The 19,231-nt window shown below is 44.6% G+C and overlaps 1 pseudogene; it reads right to left on the reverse strand.

Moving 5' to 3' along the window:
* Positions 1-382: 382 nt before the first annotated feature.
* LOC123820744 lies at positions 383-1,439 on the reverse strand (annotated as a pseudogene).
* Positions 1,440-19,231: the final 17,792 nt, after the last annotated feature.

Consider the following 19,231-nt stretch of genomic DNA (forward strand, 5'->3'; position numbering starts at 1 on the left):
TTTAAAAAGAAAAAAAATAATAATAAAAAGAGTGCTCCTTCAGGACTAGAGGGTTAGGTCAGCCAAAACATATTAACATGCTGCCTGATCCCTGGAAATCCATTCTAACTAATGTTAGTGGTTGCATACAGTGGAAGAAAGTGAAAAGGCAAAGTTCACTCACAAAATATAAAGTCTACCATCTACAATGAATACAAATGTTAGAAGTGCTGCATACAAAAGAACACATCAAAAGTTTTTTAAAAATTAAATTCTTGAGTCACAGGCACTGTAAAGTATGGATGGGCACCTCTCCAACAATTTCCTGAAAACACAGAAATGGATTATTCATCCAGAATATTTATCCAGACTTTTTCCAGAGTGTTATTCATCCAGAGTGTTTTCACACATGTGGTGCTCGAACTGCGGGGTTGCCGTTGCTGCCCTGCATCTGCAGCTGTGCCTGCATTCTGGTGATTATCTCAATGCAGTGGAGCTCAGCTTATTTTTATAGAAAGATCTGGTTTTTGTTCATGTTCTCATTTTCCACTTTTCTGCCACCTCTCCTGAGCTTCTCAGAGCAGAAGTCCTGGGTCACGTCCTGGAGGTCCTGCATGTGAGTGACGAGCATTGTCCTCAGCTTCAGAAATCATTGTGCTCTGGGTTCTCCACCTCCACCACACCCCCATGCATAGAGGGGTCTCAACCTTCTTGCCTTTGGCTTCAATCAGCTGATTGGATCCAACCACATAGAAGGGGACACTGCAACTTGAGAAGCCGAGCCTGCTTTTTAAAATCTTCATCTTCATCTGACTCTGCATCAGGAAAGTGATAGATTTTGATGTTGTGTCCTTCAATTTCATCCAGAATCATTTTCTTGAAGTGCTCTTGTTCCTTCAGAGTGAATTTGTGGGCTTTAGCAATGACAGACACAATATTGACCTTGTTGTGTATTGCCTTCATGAACGCAACATCTAAGGGCTTCAGTCTGTGTCCAAAGGGCGAGATGGAGTAGAAGCAGCAGTGCACCCTATTGTCCACGATGTGCCAATGGCTAGGGCTGCTCTAGTCGTGCAGGTACTGCTGGAGCTGCTGGTTGATGTACCAGATGATGGTCTTGTAGCAGTCCCTGCAGTTGATGGTGTCACCATAGCCAGGTATGCCTACCACTGTCAGGTGCAGCTTGACCCCTTGCTCTTCAGTCTCAACAGTTGAAGCCTCAATTTGTACTGTTCTTTTGATTTTCTTTGCAGCTCCAGGTATGATTCTTTCTGGGTAGAGAGCCATCAGGAATAAGCTATTTATGAAAGTAGATTTTCCTAGACCTGATTCACCAACCACCATTAGTGTGAACTCAATACTTTTTTTGAATGATTTTTGGTGAACTTGGGAAGATTTGCAAATCCAACACAGCCAGGAGTTTCTGGATTTATAAGCTGGGCTAGTTGTTGCTTAGACATTTTTAATCAAGTTCCATCAATCACAGAGAAGACATAGAACAGGAGCCAACTGACCCCACCACAGACCCATCCAGTGCCCACTTTCTGCTCTACTCTGACATTTTAAGGTATGTTATCCTGGATGCATAAGAGCAATGGACAGGGCTCACTTAAGGTAACATTAACCTTTGCTAAGTAAGCTGTAGTCCAGAATGTGACTGCCAACCATGACCTGCCCAGTTAGGAATTTGTAATCAGACCATCTTGTGTGGATATTTTGGTCACTGGCTTGTCAAGCCTACCATGAGGCCCGCTGAGCCTGTTAGGTTCATTACATGGCCCCTTTTTCATTCACACGACTGAAATTTTAGAATCAGAATCACCTGGAGGACCCATTAAAAACCAGATTGCTGTGGAAGCCAAGTTCCCAAGTGGTGCTGATATTTCTTGTCCAGGACCACATTCTGAGGACCACTGCTGTACAGATGGAATTACCAAGTAAAAGCCTTAGAGTTCATAAATTTTTGCAATCTTTTATATGCTGTTTCTCCCCTTGGAGATACCAATGTATTAGGTACTTTATAGATGCCCCAATGAAAGTTCAGTCTCACCCAACTCTGAAGACAAAGGAAAAGAATGTTGACAAACCAAAAGCATCCCCAGAGGAGCAGTCCTGGAACAAGAATACATCAAGACTCTAGGAACGTGACCCCTTTTTCAACTGAAAATATTTTGTACCCTGTTTCCCCACCCACAGCCCTGGTGTTGAAAGCTGCTGACCTGCAATGAACTGGAATGGAATATGGTGATAGTCTGTGTATCTTCTGTAACTAGTTCAGCCAGTCTTCAAGGGCCCCAGGCTCCAAGATGGCCTGAGTTTTGATCCTTTCTTTTCTTTCTATTTTACATGCATTTATTTTTATTCTATTTATTCTATTTACATTATACAATGGTTATACAACCTACAAAAAGGATAAAAGCCTGATTCATCCTCCAGTGCCAGGCCAGAGCTAAGTTGCACAAAAGAAAACAGTACAGTAACTTACAAGAAGAGTTTGGATATCTTGTACAAGTCACAATGCCTGGCACACAATGTTTTTAAAGCTGTATATGAGTGTATTACCACAAGAGAATCTCCTGTCTTTGAAGTAACCACAGAGTTCCTACAAATGAGGCCTCCTTAGTTCAATATAGCCTTTTCTTTTGACAATAGAAACAAGGAGATTTTGAACAGGTATGATATGGATTGCTTTTACTCGATAAAAGTGAGAACTTTTTTGGCATTTTTAACAGAGTTGTTTGAAATAAACTTTATCAATGCCAGAAATGCACCACACCTAGGCACTCTACTATCTACTCTTATAATATAAAAAAACAGTCATATTTTAGGTCCAAAATCTGGAAGTTAGGCTTCCCACATGGATTGACAGCATCACCCTGGCCTGCTTGCTCTTCTTTTCCTGAAGACTCGTGGCATCTTCCTTCTCCAGCACAATATCCTGCTCTAGTTCCTCCTGACCTTGGCCTTGGTGGTGGCTGCTGCTGACGACTCCTCTGCAGGACCAGAAAGCTCCTTCCTCTCCACATCCCATCAGGCCCCTGTGGCTAATCACTGGCTAATAGACTCCCCAGGATGACAGGGGCTCCTTGTAGCTCATGCTGCCCCAGGGGGGTTGCAGCTGAGCAAGGTCCCAGGTCCCAGGAAGCAGTACACCAACTTGTCTACCTAAAGACTCACCTGCATGCCCAACTCCTCAGTGTTGGCTTTGAAGAGCGACAGGCTTAGGTTGAGATTCATCTAGAAGAGAATGACCTTAATCATCCCCCTCTTGTATAGGTCTAGGCTATAGTTGAAGGCATTCTCAGGCACCAGTACCCACTGCCTGGCTAGGAAAATAAAGTGACTGGTATTGTGCTCAGGCTGGCCAAAGGCGATGTGTTTTCATAGCTCTGGTACAAGCAGTAAGGAATACCATGAAGCTCTCTACCCACTCCCCAGTGCCCAGGTGCAATATCCTGGTATGGTTTGTGTCTTTGTCTTGCCTTCTAGCTTTAATTGTCCCTTTTTTCTTCTAATTAAATTAGTCCTCGATTCCTTTTTGATGGATTTAGATGTTGGTGTCAGTTTGGTTTTTTAGCCTTCTTAAGACCTGTTAACATGTGGAACTTTTTGGCAACATCCTTAACCACACTGCATGTATGTATTTCCCTAGAGCCAAAGACCAGCCTATTTGTTTAGTTAATATATATTAAACACTTAGAACAATACCTGATTCACAGCTTGTGCTGTACAAGTCAAAAGTCTGACCACTTGCTATTATTTATTCACAGTACCTGTTACAGGGTGCAGCCAAGAGGGGGGACCCCAAGTGGGCATTTGGAATGGGGTCCAGAACTTAAGGTGTCCAGGAGATTTTAAGATGTCTCCATCCCCCACCCCCAGGATGTGGGTTGGGGGAAGGGACAAATAGAGCAGGGCCATTGAGAGCTGTTTTGCATAGCAACAGCCTTGCAGCTAAGCTCGGGCATGGACATTTAACATATCTATAGCCTTTGGCTGGTCACTTAGATATGTTAAATAGCTGTGGCCATGCCCTGAGCCAAGGGAATGGAAATAACTTCCCCACCAAGACATAACTGGGTAGGGGGTGGGGGGGGGGGGTCCCCCAAGTTACAGCACCTGCGTGGGAGCTTGGAGAAGATGGTCTCCATGACATGGGGCCACACCTGCCCAGACTCACGATGGCAGCCCAGTAAAGCTGGAAGGATATAAGTTCTGGCATGTGAAGCCGAGTGTGGGAGGAGTCGGAAATGGGGCTGCAGAGGAAGGCGGGCATGGGGATTTAAAACCCAGAGGTGGCAGCCATTGAGAGGAGAACCATGAGGCTTTAGCAGAATGGTGAGGACCTCAGCCATTGAGGGAGAACCATGCTGCTTTAGGAAGGAGAGCCATGTGCAGCCCTGAGAAGGTGAACCATGCACAGCCCTGAGAGAAGAGAGAACCATGTGGCTGTGGAGGTGCAGAGAGGATCACGGCCATTGAAGAGAGAGCCACACAGCTTTAGCAGAGTGGAGACTCCCGCATCCCAGAGAGGGAGAACTACGCGGCTTTGGCAGAGTGGGGACTCTTCCCTTCCCGCAGCCCTGAGGAGGAGAACCACGCAGCCTTGACAGAGTGGAGACTCCCGTGGCCCTGGGAGAGAGGATCACGTGCCTGTGCCAGAGTGGGGACCCCCACAGCTTTAGAAGGGGAACCACCACCTGGTTTTAGCAGAGATCCCGGTGACTCAGAGGAGGGTGCCGGGAACCCAGGGAGGTCTCCCAGTCGAGATGGAGTACTAACTAAGAACAAGAGGACTGCCTGAGCCATGGACTTCTATTTCCTTTCCTGAGATACGGTACTCTGGACTGGGCAAAGGGGGAAGGAAGGAAGGACTGTGTGTTTGTGGGTATTTTTAGGGACTTTAGGATTTTTGATAAAGACATTAGGTCACTACTTTAAGTTAGTATAGCATTAAATAAACATTTCCTTTCCTTTTCACGAATCTCTGGCATTGAGAGACGTCTTTCCTAGGGTGGTGGACAGAACGGACACGGGGCCTTCTTTCAATAATAGTATATTGTCCCAGGCCCCCCTTGTCTGTTCTGTAACATACCTAGCACAGAGCTGGGCTTAGTAGGAGCTAAGTAAATATTTTTTAAGTGAATGAATACACACACTGTATAACTCATGGTTATAAGCCCCCTCCAAGGTTCTTGTAGCTCACCCATTGTCCTCGAAAACATGAGTAACAGAGGAAAATCCAGACCTCACCTGGCTGACTTGGGAAGATCCTCCAGGCAAAGCATGTCAATCCTAAACACATGCTCACTGTATACTGTTGGAACAAATATGTTCCTGTGAATACAGACAGAGAAGCAACTTTTTAAGAAAAGGTTATTCCTTTAGGGTGTACCTTAAGGCACAGGCTCAGGAAGTGGGTGGAGAATTGTGTTTGTGTTCTTCCCTGCAGTTGTGAGTAGTACTTCCAGTTTAAGCAGCCTGGAGAGGAGAGAAGTGTGAGAATTGATGGGAGGTCATTTTTTTAAGTATATTAAGCAAGTCATTTTTTAAAAAATATATTAAGCCGCCAGTAGAGTGACAACTTCAGTTATTTTCAGAAAGAAATGCAGAGGGAATTAGCATCAATACTGTACCTGCTCAGCAAGAAAGGTCTAAAAATTAGAGAAGCCACCATCACTTATAGGGAGGAGAAAAGAGAATTTAAAAAACTGATAGCATGCAATACCACAGAAAAGGACAGCTATAGGTAATGTAACAGGGTGTAGCCAAGAGGGGGCCCCAAATAGGAATTTGGAATGAGGCCCAGAACTCAAGGTGTTCAGGAAGTATTAAGATGTCCTCACCACCCCCAACAGGTGTGGGTTGGGGGAAGGGACAAATAGAGCAGGGCCATTGAGAGCTGTTTTGTGCAGCAACAGCTTTGCAGCTAACCTCTTGTGTGGTCATTTAACATATCTATAGCCTTTGACGGGTTGTACAGATATGTTAAATAGCTGTGGCCATGCTCTGAGCCAGGGGAATGGAAGTAGCTTCCCTACCAAGATGTAACTGGGGGGCAGGTCCCCCGAGTTACAGCGCCTGCGTGGGAGCTCAGAGAAGATTGGCTCCATGACATTGGGCCAGGCCTGCCTAGACTCACGATGGCAGCCCAGTGAAGCTGGAAGGATATGAGTGCTGGCAGGTGTAACTGACTGTAGGAAGAGTCGGAAATGGGGCTGCAGAGGAAGATTGGCACAGGGATTAAAACTGACACATGGCAGCTATTGAGGGAAGAACCACGCGGTTTTGGCAGAGTGTGGAGACTCCCGCAACCATTGTGCCAAGAGAACCATACGGCTGGGACACTGGAGAGAGAACCTCATGGCTTTGCCAGAGTGGGGACCCCCACAGCTTTAGAAGGGGGAACCACCACCTGGCTTTAGCAGAGATCCCCATGACACATCTGATGGTGCTGGGAACAGAAGGAGGCCTACCAGCTGAGACGGATTACTGAGAAGAACCGGGGGATGCCTGAGCCATGGACTTCTATTTCTTTCCCTGAGATACGGTACCCCAGACTGGGTAATGGGGGAAGGAAGGACTGTGTGTGTTTGTGGGTGTTTTAAGGGACTTTGGGATCTTGATGAACACATTAAGTCACTACTTTAAGTCTGTATAACATTAAATAAACATTTCCTTTCCTTTTCACAAATCTCTGGCATTGAGAGATGTCTTTCATATAAGGCGGTGGACATAATGAACCTGGGAGCTTCCTTTTAATAAAAGTATATCATCCCAGGCACCCTCCCCCCCCCCCGCCTTGTTATTCTGTATCAGTTTTTGGCGGCTCCGCTGGGATGATAATTGTCCGTGGCAGACCGACCCTCTCAGGTGGGAGAGTGAGACTTCGGAGTGTTCCCAGTCTCAAGAATTTCTTTGCACTCCTCCTGAGGGCATCAGCCGCTTATCACACCTGGAAAGGTGAAAAGGAAACAAAATGTGGAGGGAGCAGAGATGTTAAAGTGTTTTGATTGAAAACTTAGTTTCTGAGTGCTTTTCTTTTTTAAATAATGGAGCTGGAATTGTGGGCAATAGGTGGGGAAATATCCAGTCTTTATGCCATCTGTATTCTTCTTGCTCTGAACTTTTGCTAGCTTTGTTGGGACTGTGTGAATAGCCCCTAAGTGGAGCCCATTGGGTAGGATCCTAAGGGATTGGGAGAGCTACTGTGCTAAGTCGACATACAAGAATCCCTTGATTAAGCAGTTAATGGTTTATTATTGTAACACGGTATGGCCTACTTACATTTTGGGTGATGAGCTGAGATGGCCCATGAATGGTTCTTTGAGTTACTGCATCATTGCTAGATTGAAACAGTATTGCCGGCGGTGTGAACTATCGGAAGAATTACATTATTTTAATGTGTTTATAGTATTACACAACAGCCTTGCACCAGAGAGAGAGAAGAGTGTAATGGTCCAGAAGGGAAAGGTGGTCTCAGAACCTTTCCCTGATAGTAGAACACAGGAAGAGAGAGAGAATGAGAACATAAACCTCATTAATGCTCTGAAGCCAGGGAATGGGGGCTCACAGGAGGGGGAACTCCAGTGGTCCTGCTGCCTCCCCAAGAGGTTGGGCCCGCCATGACTCCCCCCTCCTTGCAGGTGGGAGAAGTCTCCACGACGAATTCCCACCCTCTGTGAGTTGGCTCTGCTCACCAGCCCCAACAACAGGTGGGAGGGGCCTCCTTGGCTCCCAAAACCAGAGATGAAGGGTTGTTGCCATCTTTACAGGTGGCCGCAGCTTGCGTTCAGTCACCAACTTCACAGGTGGGCGGGGCCTACACAGGGTCTGCAGGTTGCTTGCACCTGCAAATCCCCACCCCCAGTGGGTGGGGGTCAGCTCTGGAGTCCTGCCCCTTCCATGAGCAGGTGGGAGGCGCCTTCCAGGCCTCTCTGACTCCCCACATCAGAGTCATCAGAGTCGCCCAGCCATCTTCACAGGTGGGCGGGGCCTGCGCATTGCCTCTGCCAGCAGCACCCCACCCCCAGTGGGTGGGTGGCAGCTTTGCTCCACAGCCCCATCAGCAGGTGGGAGGGGCCTGTGCTTTGCCTCCACTCCACTCCCTGCAGGTGGGGGGCATCTCCATGGGGCCATTCCCCTCACAGGTGGGAGGGGCCTGGTCCCCTCTGCAGGGTGAAGCCTTGGGGCACCACCTTCACAGCTGGTGGAGGTTTCTACACCTCCAGCCTCCCAGGCAATGAGAAGTGCCACTGCCATGATACATCCCCCTCCACAGGCAGTGGGAAACACATCAGTACTATCTCCTCCCATAACTGACCCTCAAATGGAGATTGCAAAGCCAACTGCTTCACTTCTACCTGCTGAGGTATGTGTCTCACCCCCCAGAACTCTCCAGGGCACCTCCTATCACCAGGGAGCCTTCAAAGGTGTAGCCAGCCAATACCCTTTGAGGCAATACCCAATAGGAGGAATAAATGAAGAAGGCCAGCCTGTTGGTTACTATTGGGCCCATACTCCATTCTCCATTTGGGACTTACTGAACAAGAGGAATGCCAATCCCTCATAGAGGAATGATCCTCAGAAGATGGCAGACCTTATTGCCTCTATTTTTGCCACTCATCACCCAAACTGGGCAGACGTACAGGCCCTCCTGAACATTTTGCTAACAGCAGATGAAAGACGGTTGGTTCTAAATAGGGCTGATCAGGAGGCCCAGTGTCTCCACGATGAGGACACCGAGGGAATTCTTAACCCAGTCGAGGCAATTCCTCGGGTAGACCCTAAGTGGGACTCGAATAGCAGAGATGGCTTAACCTCTTTGAGACACTATAGAAGGTGCATATTGTAAGGACCTAGGAAAGGAGTGCCCAAGCAGAGGAGTCTGAACTTGATATAGACTCTCCAACAGAAGCCAGATGAGGATCCTTCTGAATCTTTAGAAAGGATCTATCAGGCATATAGGAAATACACTGATGTTGATCCAGAGGCACCAGAGAATGTGAGAATGGTAAACATGACTTTTATTGGGCAGAGCACTCTGGATATCAGGAATGAACTTCAGTGTGTAGACAGAGTTCTGGGAATGAGCTCCTCCCAGCTAGTAGACATAGCATTTAAAGTCTATAATGCCTGGGAAGCAGGGAAGGCAAAATGGGCCACAGTGTTTTTGGAGTTAGCCCAGGGAAACCAAAAGAAGTGGGGCCCTAGGGCAGAGAAAGCAAACTCATCGGGTGCCCACCACCATGCTAGTGGCAAAGGGGGCCCTACGGAGAAGAAGAAAGACGCACTAGGCATTAATCAATATGCCCATTGCAAGGAGGAGGGGCACCAGAGGAATGAGTGTCCATATCACAAAAGGGAAAGTAAGAGTAAGAATCCAGGTTGAATGATGGTAAAGCAAGAAATGGAGGATTACAAGGAATGAGGAGGCCCAGGGGCTCCATTAGACATCTCCCGACCCATCACTATTTCCCCACAGGAGCCCCAGTTACAAGTGACTGTGGTGGATGAGCCAATTGACTTTCTTGTAGATACAGGAGCCACATACTCACTGTTGAACACAAAAAACACCAATTATCTTAACAATGACCTGGTCCCTATGATGTGCCTTTGACAACGCATTCCTCCCTGAAGCTGATGGGAATTCAGCCCTGAATTCTCCACACACGGGTAAAACGGACACTGCCTAAGAGAGATGCAGACCCGGCTACTGCAGCTGAGGCAGAAAGGGAAAGTTGGCCCTGCACTCCGGAGGAAGGTTTGAAATTCCTCTTCTGGAAAGAGAGAACAAATCCCGGTACAGTGTGACAGTGTTTGTCATGTCATGCAAGTGTTCGTAAAGCTAGGGACTTTTAGCTTCCACATACTGAGTTTAAGTATAGTCCTTCCCAATGTGGGAAAGGAACCAGGATTAAAAGAGATTGATGGTTAAATATGGATGAGTAAAATTATGTATAAAGGATGTGAAAGTTTTAAACCTGGAGTAAAAGGAAACCTCAACTACCTGTTTTCTGGTCTCATGGGAAAAGAGGAAATTTCTCACATTGGTTTTGTTTCTGATCAGAAACCTGTATTTGAAGACCTGTTTAAGGTCACTGTAGGACCTAGGAAAGGTCACTGTAACCAGTTGGGGAGAATGCCTTTGCCACTCAGGACCCAGGAAGGGTCATTTGGGGCTGATGAGTGCTTCAGCCAGAGGCGAAGGGGGCATGTCTCTGCCAAGAGACCGGGCCTGAAGGAGCATGTCTCTGCGAGGCACCAATGGATGCATTGGTGCAAGAGAATGCCTATACCTGTGTATTTTTCTGGAACTCTGTGTTTTGGATTTTTCTCTGTATCTGCTCTGAAAAGGAAATAGAGGATTCCAGGGAAGGTTGAAACTTCATACTCTAGGAAAGTATATGGCAAAGTATAAGATATGTAAATGAAGAAGGTGTATGAAAGAAAGATTAGAGGGTTTGTGAATTTTTCAGAAGGTCTGTGGAAGTGAAAGTTTTGAGAAGCCTGGTGGATATCAGAAGGAAAAGGATTTTCCTTCACACTTTGTATTTTTCTCCCTACCTGATCCCCCCAGAATTTGGCATTCTGAAGGAGTGAACAATGACATAAAGTTTCTTTGCATAAATCCAATAAGACTAGTTGCTAATGGTGGTATTGTAAACCAAGACTTTGACTGGAATGTCACACCTGAAGGAGACATGTGTGGATTCTGGTCATTACCAGAAAGCCTTGAGGAGCTGGGATTGGCTTTTGAAGCTAGCGTAAGCCCACGGGAAAAGCCTGGTACTTCGGTTGGTTGTGTGTTTGGTGGCAGTCTTTCCAGGAAATGAATGAAGGTTGCTTTCCTGAAAGATGGCTAAAAAGGAACCTGTAGGCACAATGGAAGCCTCAAGGATTTGAGTGAAACAACTGGTACAGGTGAAGCCAGATGGCAGATGTGTGGCTCTGCTTCTGTGCCTTGAGAGGTGGACTGCGAAGTCAACCTAAAGGTTCCCTGTGTGAGTTCCAGCAAAGTGGACTTAAAGATCATAAGTGATCCAGGCTGCTCTTGGTGTGTTTATTCAAATGAGCAGTCAAAATTAAAAGTGGGACTTGAAGTATTCCCTTTAATAACAATGAGGGTAATGTTAAGGAAAAAAAATTGTGGTTCAAGGAAAATCACAATGCTCAGTATTGGACATCAGAATGGTGCAGCTATCTTGAAAGTTTGTTTTCATTTGAAAGTTGAAACTGGATTTGTAATATCATCAAAGGTGTGCAATTTACAGGTATGGAGGACCTGTCAAATTGCCATTGCTAAATGTCATTGCAGGAAGGACCTTGCAAGTGAATATCTTCCCAAAAGACAGTCTCACAGGCACAGAGACTGGTTTGGGGACTATTGTGTGAATTAACCTGTGTGTTCTTCTGTTTTCATAGGACATATGCCTATGACTTTATTACCTGAGTGATTGGTTGCAATATAGGCCTCACTTAAGGAGCCCATTTACATTGTCACCCCCTGAGACTCAACTGTTTGGCTGAATTAATTGGTTGGGTTGGTGAAGGGTTTGGATGGTCTGTGGGCTTCAATTTAGAACTGATTTTCCCTTTTCTGTCTTGATGGCTTGGACAGAAAGGGCGCAGATATCTGAAAGGAGGGAAATCCTAATGTATTCCCCTCAGCCCAAGTGAAGTATAGTGGGCCACAAGGGTTTTGGATAGATGTATCATGCCTTGTACACCTTCCACCAGATAAGCCATTCTTTACCTAAGCCCCTGCCTTTGTCATTTAGTGGTTATGATGTAATTGTGCCTTCCAACTCTTTCCAAATCTGTCACCTCCAGAATATGACTGGGATGCCAATGGTCCAGTAATGCCAGCCTTTGGACACCGAGCCTGAGACTTCCTGGTGACAGCCAACTGACCAGGATTCTGTAAGGTCCTTCCCCTTATAGGGAGGACTCCCTCTGTGCTGCACACACACCCCCTTTCAGGGCACCCCTGACCCACAGGTAGGTAAGATGATGTCCATGTCCAGCTGGTAGTAGTTATAAAAGATGAGACCTTCGTCCATTGTCCTTTATATGATTATAAAGTGGGCATATATCTGAAATGAGGGATTGAAACAGTGTGCAGCCAAGAGGGAGGCCCCAAATAGGGATTTGGAATGGGCTCTAGAACTCAAGGTATCCAGGAAATATTAGAATGTCCTCACCCCTTCCTCCCACAGATGTGAGTTGGGGGAAGGGCCATATGGAGCAGGAACATGCAGGAACAAAGCTGTTTTGTATAGCAAGAGCTTTGCAGCTAATCCATGGCATGGTCATTTAATATATCTATAACCTTTAACTGGTTGCATAGATATGCTAAACAGCTGTGGCTATGCTTTGAGCCAGGGAGAAGTGAGGGACTTCTACCCAAGATATAACTGGGGGGCAGGTCCCCCTGATTAGAGCACCTGTGTGAGCTTGGAGATGATTGTTTCCATGCCATGGGGCCATGCCTGCCCATACGCACGATGGCAGCCCAGTAAAGCTGGAAGGATATGAGAGTGCTGGCAAGTGTAGCTAATTGTGGGAGGAGTCGGAAATGGGGCTGCAGATTGGAGCGAGGATTTAAACCCAGACTCAGCAGCCATTGCAAGGAGAGAGCTACACACTTCTGGCAAGAGTGAGAGAGAGTCACCATGAGGCTTTAGCAGAGAACCACCACTCTGCTTTGGCAGAATGACAACTCCCCTGCTCCCCACAGCTTTGCCGAGAAGAACCATGCAGTTTCAGCCAGAGTGGGGACCCCTGCAACTTTGATAGAAGAGGACCACACAGCTTTGGGGTGCTCCCTTTGGCCACATGGCCTGGGAAGCAGGAGAGACTTTGTCTGGAAGAAGGGTGAAAGAACTCTTGCCAGTAGGCCATGAGAAGGTGCTACATGGATTTGGATTAATTGGAGATCCTGCCTGGACGGCGACACAGCTGACGGTGTCAGGAGCCTGAATCACAGACATTTGCTTTTTTTTCCTGAGATGCAGTACCCCGAATTATGGCAGGGGGAGAAGGAAGCACTGTGGGCATCTGTGGGTATCCAAAAGGACTTTGATATTTTAATGAAGACATTAGGTCACTAGTTTAAGTCTGTGTAGCATTAAATAAACATTTCCTTTCCTTTTCAAAAATCTCTAGCATTGAGAGATGTCTTTCTTAAGGTGGCATACATAATGAACCTAGTGGGGGGGGGGGGCTTCAGTAATAGTATATCAGCACCCCCTTGGCCCTGTGCCTGGCCTTGTTCTGTAACAGTTTTTGGCATTCCTAGGTGGGCCAATAATTGCCCCCCATCTGTTCTGTAACAGAAATAGTCAGGGGTGGTGCTTCATTTGTAGCCATGAGCCACACGGCCCATAGTTCTGTCCACTGGCTACTCTGACCTAATCCACTGCCAAACCAGAGTGTGTCTGTTTAACCACCATCATCATTCGTGGAGATGGCAACTGAATGGGGTGATGCTCAGCATATCCGAGCAAGGAGCCTCAACAGGCCCTCACAAGGGTCACAGGATACACTCAGGAATGGGAGACACCTAAACAGTATATTCACAGGGGGTAAATGCCCAGTACTTAGGGAAAACCACATCCCCTTCACTTTTTCCAGTCCCTGCCTATCCCATGTTCAAATTTCCAAAAGATATGTCCTATCTCTACTCAGGAGGTTGGCATAGCCATATGGTCCTCCACACACACAGGATGGGCCTCTTGGGTCACAGTCTCAGGATTTTTTCTTCATCACCTTTATCTTCTGGGTCTGCAGGAAATGTTTAGCTTGCAACCACATGGAGTCACTCTCTAACTATGACACACAGGGAGCTTAAGACACCTTTGATCCCATTTGCTGCTGGATTCCCTTTTGCTGCCCCCAGCCACCACAGGCTCTTCTGCTCCAGCCACCACTGCCCCTGCTCTGCCATCGCTGCCTGCCCCCATCAGTACTCCCAGAGCAGAGCTTTCTGGGCACCAACACTGCCACCCCCGGAGCTGAACTGAGCTGTAGTCCTCAGGCCCAGTTGCTCTCAGAAACTGTGTTTCAAGTCTGTACAAGGCAGGAGATGGAAAGGGGGAACTGAAGCAGTGATTTCCCTCTTTCTCCAAATTGTTCACTACAATTGGGAAGGGGCACTGTCCTGGCTCTGCAGTTTGGAGATCTTCCTCCAGGGCAGGGACCCAGGCTTCCACTCTCTCACAGAGCTCGTAGCTGCCCTGCATCATTAAGTGCAGTTTTCCATCACAGCTTACAAAGATGTAAGAAACACCCAGCCCAGGGCCCTGGTGGCTGCCCTGGCACTTGGCCTCTCCAGGGGCTCCCCTATCACCCACAAGTCTTTCTCTACACTATAGGGTACACCACTAACATCAGGACAGTCCTGGGGTGGGGGTGCCAAGCCGCCAGGAACCCGGCCACTGAAGACTACATGCTGGTGACTAGGCACCCTTCCAGGCCCCACTCTGGAGGTCCTGAGGTCTCCTCCATATTCATATCGTACTGCCAGGAATCCTGCCAAAGGAGCCAATTGTATTGCAACCATTCAAAGCCAGACAGGTTCACGTGGGATTTGGGCAAATGGAAGAAAATACTCAGAGCTGTAGGAATGTCTGACATGCCTTTATTCTAGGGTGAGGCGATCCATGCATGCAGCAAGCCAAGTGTCTCACTGTGTGTCATGCTGTAGGATGGCCCAACTCCCTTATATAGTAAATGAACACAAAGCCAGCAGAGTGCCACAGTACAGACCTTCATTCTATACATATGGGTTTGTACTGAAGATTATATGAACACGGTAAAGTTATGTTTGCCTAGACACCTGGGTGAGGGAGCCTGACTGACTCCCTTTTCCCTACACACCATAATTTATAGGATTGATTGAGAAAAACTGAAACTAAATGATGACATAAATTATATATGTTAGTGACCTGTTAAGCAAATAATATACTTGGAAAATAATGGAATAACTACCATAAGTTTTTACTAACTATAAATTTTCTTTGTATAGTATTAGTAAAACTGCCAGGAATAACCAGGCAAATATGGGTCTTTTAACAGATTCTTTTCTTCTATAATTATAGTAGTTCTATAGCACTCACTGATTAGAAACTGAAAGCATTGGTGTTCATACTGCCTGTTGCTACAAGAACCAGTAAGTAAAGTCAAGGATTGAATCTTTATGGGCACTTTATTCAGATGTCCAGCAATCTGAGGAGATGACCTTAACATCTCTTTTCAAGCTCACCTTTTAATAAAAAGGGTAGGTAAGGGATTCAGAAAATAAGGTTAATTGGATGAGAGTTGCAGTCAGGGGTAATTTTCCTAGTACTATATCTGTTGATCAACAATTCTTTATCTGCATCACAGTGTTCCTTCCCTGGGAAAAATGGCTCAGATAATATCTCCATCATTTGCAGATCCCCTGGGGCACAAAGGCTGAATTGCTTGTTAACATCCTAGAGTCATGCATGTCAGTTCCTAGAATAATAGCTTTCCACATGCATTAATCGCTTAAGCCTATCAACTAAGGCTAAAATTGTTAATCCTTGAGTTCCTCTATAAAATCTACTTTCATTCATCAAACTAGAGAATTTAATTTGTGGTCCATTTGCCTGCGTACACCAAAGCCCAATAAAAAACAAGAGTGCCCTGGCTGATGTTTCTCAGTAGATTGAGTACCAACCTGTGAACCAAATGGTCACCAGTTCGATTCCCAGTCAGGACAGATGCCTGGGTTGTGGGCCAGGTTCTCAGTACGGGGCATGCAAGAAGCAACCACACACTGATGTTTCTCTTCCTTTCTTTCTCCCTCCCTGGAAATAAATAAATAAGATCTTAAAAATACAGGGGCTTTCAGCAAAGAATAGAAGTGCTTAGTTTTAGTAAGTGGCCCATGACCAGAGATATAGGTAAGCTAATGTTCAAAGAACTGGCTCTCAGATGGGCTTCAGGGAATGGGTTATACAGGAGGAAAACTGTTAATCATGGCAAGTAGGGTCCTGGTCAGGGTCCTGGTCTCTACTGATTGGCTGGCACTGGGGTAGCCGGTCTTCAGTCAGTGTACCAGTCCTGATGTCAGCCATGTGGTCTGTTCATCTGGTTTTCCTGCTTTTCTGGGACTTGGAGCTTAAACACAACTGAGGCCTAGATGTTATCTCTAGTTTGGCCAATGGCAGCACCAAAATTTCTTTATCCATGGTTGGCCCCCATACAGTAAAGAACTCTGGAAATATCATGCTTAGACCTGCCATATGTAAATCAAGATCACACACATCAGTGCATATACTAAAGCCATATGAGCCTATTAGTCTTCTTTAAGACAATCCTTATCCCATTGAAGTTCCAGAAATCACTGGTAGTAAACAAGGCACTCATTTCACTTATCAAAATATATAGTATGGGCTCTTGAACTAGCATTTATCAGAACTTTTACCTACAGGCATCATAGAGTATCATAATGACTTACTTAAACCAGTTTGAATTCAATAAAATGAAATGTGGCACATTGACTATCAGGGATAAATCAGCCCTCAGCTTATCAAGTAATATAAGAAGAAGTCTCTCAGAAAGGATTTCAGAGTAATCTGTTGCTTCACTGATAAAAAGGGACTTACTCAACTAGTATGCACGTACTGTTTTTGCTTTCCATTTTATTCTTTCTGCCGAACATATTCTTTCTGCAGAACATTGATGCAATGGCTAGAGAATGAGCAGCCATCATAAGTCCCTGAGAAAGGAAGCCACAAATTAATCTCTTTGGTCAAGCTTCTTCAGCTGGGTTTTATTGCAGCTGAATATAATCTTAAAAATCTCAGGCTAGCCCTGGCTGGTGTAGCTCAGTGGATCGAGTGTGGGCTGCGAACCAAAGTGTTGCAGGTTCAATTTCCAGTCAGGGCACATGCCTGGGTTGCAGGCCACAGCCCCCAGCAACCGCACATTGATGTTTCTCTCTCTCTCTTTCTCCCTCCCTTCCTTCTCTAAAAATAAATAAATAAAATCTTTAAAAAAATCTCAGGCTAATTCTGTTTTTTCATTTCTTCTTGAGTCTATTTTATTTATTTATATTTTATAGAAAAGAGTAGTTTCAGGTTTTCAAACTAATTTGGATTATAGTTCTTACTTGACAGCATTTTCAATATTCCTATCTGGATTACCTTTAAAAAAAAAGATTTTATTTATTTTTAGACAGAGGGGAAGAGAGGGAGAAAGAGGAAGAGAAATAGCAATGTGATTGCTTCTCACACACCCCCTACTGGGGACCTGGCCTGCAACCCAGGCATGTGCCCTGACTGGGAATTGAACCAGCATCACTTGAGTTTGCAGGCCAGTACTCAATCCACTGGGCCACAACAATCAGGGCCCTTTTTTGATTCTGTATATTATTTAAAAATTATCTCCACTTCTGATTCATCTACTCCTTTATCTTTGCCAAGGACTAGCTCTTAGATTTATCCATTTTGTTTTCCTGTTTTTTAATTAGTTAATGTGTTTTTCTTTGCAATAATTTTATTCTATTTTTTCTACAAATATATGTTCTTTTATAGATGCATGCATTGATTATTTGCTTTTAATATTCAGTTTCTTGTTTAATAATAAAATTATTTAAGGCTATAGCATTTTTGGCACACATTTAAACCCCAGTCATAATTTTTGATAATTAGTGCTTAAATTTTAAAAACACATAATATATAATATAGTTTTAAGATTTTTTTTAACTCCAAAATTTACTGGACAAAGTAATTTGTGTGTGTTTTTCTTTTTGCATTATAATTAATTTCTGAGATACTGCATTGGTGTCAGAGAATATGGCCTGTGGAAGTTCTAATTTAAATTTTATTGAGGTTTTCTTTGTGGCCTATTATATAATCAATTAAAATATTACATAAACATTGAAAAGAATAATTATCGAACCCTAAAGATTCCACACACAAAAAACTGTTAGAACTAATGAATTCATCCAAGTTGCATAATACAAAATAAACATGTAAAAGTTATTTTTATTTCTCTACCTTAACAATAAACAATCCAAAAGGAAATTTTTAAAAATTATATTTACAATAGCATCAGAAAGAATAAAACACTTAGGAATTAACTTAAGAGGTAGAATACTAGTATACTAAAAACTACAAAACATTGCTGAAAAAAATTTTAAACTACACAAATAAATGGAAGAACGTCCATGTTCATGAATCAGAAGATTTAATGTTGTCATGATAATACTACTCAAAGCAATCTATAGATTCTGTGCAAACCCTATCAAAATCCCAATGATGTTTTTGCAGAAATAGAAAAAAAATTCTAAATTTTTTTTGAAATTTCAAGAAACTCTAAATAACCAAAAACATTTTGAGAAAGAAGATGATACAGGAATGAACATAGGTTATTTTCTCAAATGAGAGAATATGAAGATATTCTCTCAAATCTGTATTTCAGGTTTCTTCAGGTATATTTCCAAAAGTGGAACTGCTAGGTCACAAAGCAGTTCCATTTTTAATGTTCTGAGGAAACTCCATACTGTTTTCCACAGTGTCTGTATCAGTCTGCATTCCCACTTTTCTTCACATCCTTGCCAACTGTTGTTTGTTAATTTTTGATGATAGCTGTCGGAGCCAACCAACAGCTGACCCTTGACACAATTGGGATGGATGAGATGCATCTGCACAGCAGAGGTGACTGTGGCCAGATCTCCTATCTCTTCCTGTATGCCTGTCCCTTATAGCAAATCACTGATGGTGGGATTTACCTGTGTGTTATAACAAAAAATCTGCACGATGCCTCTGATTCTGTGCGAAATGATTTGCTGACCACAGAATAGAAACCCCTAACAATGCTGTTTACTTCCCCTACCTGGAAAGTTAAGGACAAAATCAAACTATGGGCAGAACAACTGCCAGAAAGCTGAAGGAAGCTGTTGCTAGGAATGTTTCTTAAGGGGTCACCATTTAAAAGCTTAAGATTTATTAGAGCCACTACCTCTCCCATACCCTGGACAAGAGTGTAAAGAAACAAGGAGTTCTGGTTGAAAATAATAATCTCAATACATGGAAACGAATACAAAACATGCCCCCCCCCCCAAGATGTATAAATCAAAAAACCTAGGCAGGAAACCAGTTACCTAACCTAGACAAATCTAACCTCAATGGACAATAGCTAATTTCTATATAACCTATAAATCACCCCTTGCACCTTTTTAACTTAGACCAATCCCTAAAATCTTAATAGACATCTAGTT

Source organism: Phyllostomus hastatus, unplaced genomic scaffold, assembly GCF_019186645.2.
Source record: "Phyllostomus hastatus isolate PE091 unplaced genomic scaffold, TTU_PhHast_1.1 phas_contig_37, whole genome shotgun sequence".
Lineage (NCBI taxonomy): Eukaryota > Metazoa > Chordata > Mammalia > Chiroptera > Phyllostomidae > Phyllostomus > Phyllostomus hastatus.